Here is a 6,050-nt window from a genome sequence, read left to right on the forward strand (position 1 = left end):
AGCATCCTAGAAGGATGGAAAATGGAGACTATGTATAGACTCAAGGGCTATAAATAGGATCACAATCAAGTATAGGTTTCCCATACCTAGGATTGAAGATCTCATGGATTGTCTTGGAGGAGAAATGTACTTCACAAAGTTGGAATTGAAGAGTGGATACCACCAATTTAGGATTAAGGAGGGAGATGAATGGAAGACAACATTCAATACAATAGATGGGCTATATGATTGGCTAGTGATTCCATTTAGTCTCTCTAATGCTCCTAGCACATTCATCAGGCTCATGAATGAAGTTCTTAAAGACTTCAATAGGATATTATGTTGATCAAATAAGTAAGATTGACAAATGAGTGTCAACACACTTAACCATTTTCACTATACATGTTGAGTATACAATGGAAGCTGAGCTAAAATTTCTTTATGTGCTAAGTCATAGATTGTGCCAAGAAAACTATAGTTGCTGCCAAGTAGAACACATTACAGTATATGCCAAGCTATACAGAACTCAACATGTGCCAAGTGACTTAGGATCTAACACTTGTGCCGAGCAATGAAGAAAACTAATAGGTGCCAAGTAACAATAATTCTATAGGATCTAAGTAACTTAGAAACATAGTGGATGTCAAGCAATCTAGAATAGATGATGTCGAGCATCAATATTACTTCATGTGTCGAGCAATGCAAGATTAGCATAAGAGTTGTGCCAATAAAAAACATGATGTGAAACAGTTATGCATGACTCATGATAGGATAAAAGGATAAGATTTAATCCTCCCATCCACCTATGTGATCCTCATGTAGCCAATCAAAAAATTGGAGACTACATGCAACCAATGGGTGAATTTCAAGTGTTTGAGTGGGAACACTTGAATCAAGGATGCATAACGAACCACTAATCTTTTTTAAGGGAGTCTTGATGCCATTGAACAATGTGAGAGTAAGAAGAGGAGTCAAAAGAAGAAGGAAAAGTAGAGCCTATTGTTAAGGTCATTACAGAACATTGGTGTCAAAGATTTAGTGGAAAGGATGGTAGTTACACATCTAGTTGATCAGAACAGAACACAAAACACAATCAACAAATCAGATCTAGCAGAGATTAGTGATAGAAGAGTAGACCAAGAGCTTGAGATCAGCATGAGAGATTGCATTAGATCAGGTGTATTATTCTAATACTCTCTCACAATTCTATTAGGAATTTGGAAATCCTATTGAGTTAGGTGGGTTTAACAACCTTATGTAAATCCTTTAACAGGGTGGCATTCTAAGTTGAATGTTCTTAAGTCCTCTAACAAGGAACACTCCTAATAGGGTATTGAAATCCTTTAATAGGGTCACATTTAATAGTGTGTTGTAGCCTTTAATAGGGCAGGCCTTTAACAGGGAAAACCATCAGAAGTGGTTGAAATCAATTGCTATAGTAATTTTGTGGGTATCATCCCCACCCCAATTTTACCTTCTTATTCCTGGAGGGTTTCTAGGTCATCAAAATCTCAAGTGTTATGTGGTGATGCATGTTTGTTTGTCATGATTGTTTAATGTTTTTATGCATGCAAATTAATTTCAGTTATATGTTACTAAGGATTTAAAACAAGTAAAAAGGCTAGTACTTCTAATTCACCCCCCCCTCTCAGAAGCACTCTTCCCATTAAGATATTCCAGCGATTGGTATCAGAGCCAAGTTCTCTCAAGGAGAATCCTAATAGCTTGGAGGAAAAGATCTGAAGATGGAAGTCTTCAAACTTGGGAAGATCATTGAGAACCATGTGATAGGTGTGCATCTCGCTCTACACAAGGTAGAGGAAGCTAGAGAGGAATTAAGAAAATCCTTAAAAAGAAGGAAGGAAATAGCTATAGTTGAAAATGATATTCACTACAAGGAGATTGACACCCAAGTATTTGCCAAAGGAGATTCCAAAAAATTTGATGCAGCAATAGAAAAACTGATGGAGAAAAATAGAGTTCAAGCAGAAGAGATAAGAACTCCTAAGAAAGAGCATAAATCATAGGCTATGATGCTATGTGAAATCACTGAGCAAAAGAAAAGAGCAGTTGAGGATAGAGTCATGATGGAAGATGAAAAAAGAAATCTTGCAAATAGACTTGAAGAAAAATGTACTGAATTAACAAGGATCTCAAACATGCAGATGGATACACTTGCCCAACTGATGAACCTTCATCATGAACTCAACATGAAATATATTGAGATCTCTACTTTAAGGATGCAGAATGAACAACTATATAATGAATTAAAGAGAGAAAAAGAAATAGAAAAAAATCTCAACAAGTCAAGTGAAGCTATCAAGTACTTTGAACAGTTGCTGAAATCCCCAAGATCAAGCCATGATACATCAGAACTTGGATACATCAGCACTAAAGTTGGGGAATCATAAAAGAGTGCTGAGCAAAAAAGTGACAAAGGTAAGGTTTCTAAACCCACTTGTCATTACTGTAATAAAAAGGGGCATACTGCTAATGTTTGTAGGAGTAGTAGGATCAATTAGCCAAACACACCCAAAAGCAAGGGTTACTATCACAAGTGCAACATGCAAGGACATATGACACAAGACTGTAGGTCTAGAGTTGCAAGGGCACAAAGATTTGATGAACACTGCCACAATTGTAGGAAGTATGGACATAGAGCCTTTGAATGCAAATCAAAGCCTATGTGGACACCAAATCAACATATAAGAAGGGACAACTATGTACATCATTACAATTGGGACTACAATACAAGGCAAAGCTATCACTATTGTCAAGAGTATGGACATATACCCCAGAACTGCATAAGAACACATTTCAAGGAGAATGTTGAACCAAACTACTTGCTTCAGTTGCTTGAAAATTGGATATGTTAGTAGGAATTGTCCAACAAAGGCCAAGGCACCCAAGACTAAAGTAAATAAGGGCAAAGAAAAAGTTGATAAGGAATGCATCAGAATAGACATGAAGAAGATATGGAAAAAAAAAGATGGATCCAATGGAAGGGTCACTTCACCCAAGAGGTCAAGTGATCATATCTCATCCAACTAATCACAAGATAAGCCTAATGGGTTGATACATATAAGGAAGTATCATACATCATCCCTAAACCATGATGAAGCATTGTAAAGTATAAATTTGCATGAGATAAGATGCTAAGACAAAACTTGAATGATGATGCCGAGTTGTCTTTGGTTGCCGAGTAAAACTGTAGTGGTTGCCTAGTTATCAACAAAATCAATAGATACCAAGTGAGAATAGATGCCGAGTGGATGTTGAGTTGAAAACCTTTGGAATCCAAGTGACAAGTGAAGGTACAAGAATGCATTAAATGGAAGGTTTTTGAACCGCTTAAAGGTGAAAATTGACTTACTCTGAAGAGCGATTACCAGGAGCATGACTAAGAAATTTTCAAGCATTCAACCAACGATTTGCAATAATTTAGCATCTACCCAAGCGATCTAAGCATTTAACCAGCTATTTTCCTTTAGGTGCTGAGTTGTATAGTTTGAGAAATTTATTTTAAAATGTCAAAACCTAGTTTAGTTAAAAATGGCATCTAGTTGAAAGTTGACCTGAAGGAAAGAGAGCCATGAAATTCAACTTGTTAGCAATGAGGTTAAGCAACCTGAATTCAGGCCAATCCTAGAAGTTACATATAAAAATGATCCCATTGGTGCCCTATCCACCATCCCTAAAAAAGTTGTTATGGTTTAGGATGTGTGAAAGTGTTATAACTACAAAATAGGATCCATAGGAGACTTGGAAATCTTTAATGCTTTTGACAAACTCTGTGACAATAGTATATTGAAGGATGAATTTTCAATCATAGAGAATAAGGGTTTAACCAAAGCCCTAGTTTTTCAAAATTGTATTCAAAACTGAGTGGATATGTATAATACTTAGCAAAATTCATGATGGATCATTCTAGTTAGAGCAAGAACTAGTTAAAATTACCAAGAAGATGGTTCATAGGGTAATAGGATTTCCAACCCTAGATCGGCCCAAGAAACTAAGAAGTGAAAAGAAGGAAACAATAGAGAAGAACATAGGTGCAAAATGGAATAACAAGGGAATGACAATTGACATAGTAAAAGACCCCCTATTAGATTTTGCTATGAGGATCATATCACACAAATTTTATCAATCCAATAGATTGAATAGCATGCCTTGTATAGCTATTGATGTTGCATACAAACTGATAAAGAAGGATCATACATATGATTTTGTAGAGCTCATGTTGCAACAGATTAATGAAAATCTTGGAGCTATTAGAAAGTCCTAGGGAGCACAATGTAGATTTGGGTCAGTACTAGTTTGTATGTTCTTCTATGTGATGAAGGAATTCCCTTCATTTGGCAAAGTCAACTAGATTCAGAACAAAACAATTGTTGATCAAATAAATGATTTTATTGCACAAATGGGAGATAGCTTTGATTATCAAATGTCCATCTATTTTGATGATTTCAAGAATGCTATGAAGGAAAGAACGAGGATACCTATTTCACTGGTAGAAAAGCATGTAAATGACATATGCTTTGTTGTTGACATTGATTTTACTTACATCCAAGCAATCCTTCCAAGAGTAAGATGGCTTAGACCATTGGGATATGAGCTTGATGTTAATCAAGCTTCTGCAACTATTACAACATTACTTGCAGAGGAAATGGAAAAATCTACCAAGACATTTGTAACTTATGACACTGTTAAATTAAGAGTGATTACTAAACTCAAGATAGCTACAACAGTGAAGAAGAAGGACAAGCTGGTGAAGAAGATAAGGAAGAAATTTGGTGTTGAAGAAACAAGTACAGCAGGAGAAGCAGAGGGGATTAGTGATGATGAAGAAGAAGGTGATGATGAGAAAGATGAGGATGAGCTAGAACAAGGGCCACCTGAATTGTCACAAGGCCAAGGTGAAGGAAAAGATGAGAGTGTCAAGGAAGAAGGAGCCAAGGAAGCACCCATCAAAGGCAAGGCCATCAAAAGGAAGGCAACGACACCTCTTGCTTCTCAACCTACATCAAAGAAGCTAACAACCATAGCTACAACAAGGTCCACCAGACAAAAAGCCAAAGAGGAAGCTAAAAGGAAGAAGAAAACAACAAAGAAGGCATAGGAAGAGCCAAAGAAAAAGGAAAAGATATGTGGCTCAACTTGATACTGATGAAGAAGATTAGTCTAAAAAGGTAAGTCATCCTCCTAAGTCTTTAGTTGATACATTATGTGAAAAGATTAGGAATGGAGACTTAAGTGAAATGAAAAAGATTGATTTCAATAAGTTCACCAAAGAGGAACAAACCAAAATAGAAGAATCAGTCTATGCATTAATGGGACAGTTCAAGTATACACCTCTTGAACTAGATGGACAATTGCCAAAGGAATTCTCTAAAATTGTAGAAGATAGATGGTATTTCTATTTGAAAATGGAGAAGGAGATGAGGGAATCAACCCTAGCAAGCAAACTACCTGATTTGACAAGGGAACAACTAACTAAAGCAATCAAAAGGCATAACACTAGGTTTACACCTAAGTATAGGGCATTCTCCATTCTCTAAAACAAAATTGAAGAAGTTGTACAGAAAACCACAAGATCGTGGAAGAATTTGTATAAGAAAATTGAAGATGTCCTTGAAGGGGAATACAAAGAAGAAGCTACTACTAAGCCAAAAGACAGAAGAAAGAGGAGAGAAGAGAAGAAAATAGTAGAAAAAAAGGTTGAAGAGGAGGAAGGAAAAGATGAAGACATGGGTACTGATGAGCAGCAAAGTGTGCAAAACACACAACTTCCACCTCCTAGCCCTCTTCACTCTACTATCACACCTGCAAAAATCATAAAGATTAAGGATGTTTTTGACACTTCAAGTCAAAACATCAATCCATTAACTGTAGAGGATCTCACTAAGATCCTTGACCAAACAACTCTTCAAGCACAATTGTGTGCAAATCCTATATTGGTCAGTGTAGATGAGCTCCAAAAGTCAGTAGATAAACTCAAAGAAGCCAAGGTGTCACCACAAGATCCACCTCAATTCATTCAAACTATTGGACTTTCATTTCTACTACCTCCA

The sequence above is a fragment of the Cupressus sempervirens genome, chromosome 8, assembly GCF_028749045.1.
Source record: "Cupressus sempervirens isolate cs-2001-9-10 chromosome 8, ASM2874904v1, whole genome shotgun sequence".
Lineage (NCBI taxonomy): Eukaryota > Viridiplantae > Streptophyta > Pinopsida > Cupressales > Cupressaceae > Cupressus > Cupressus sempervirens.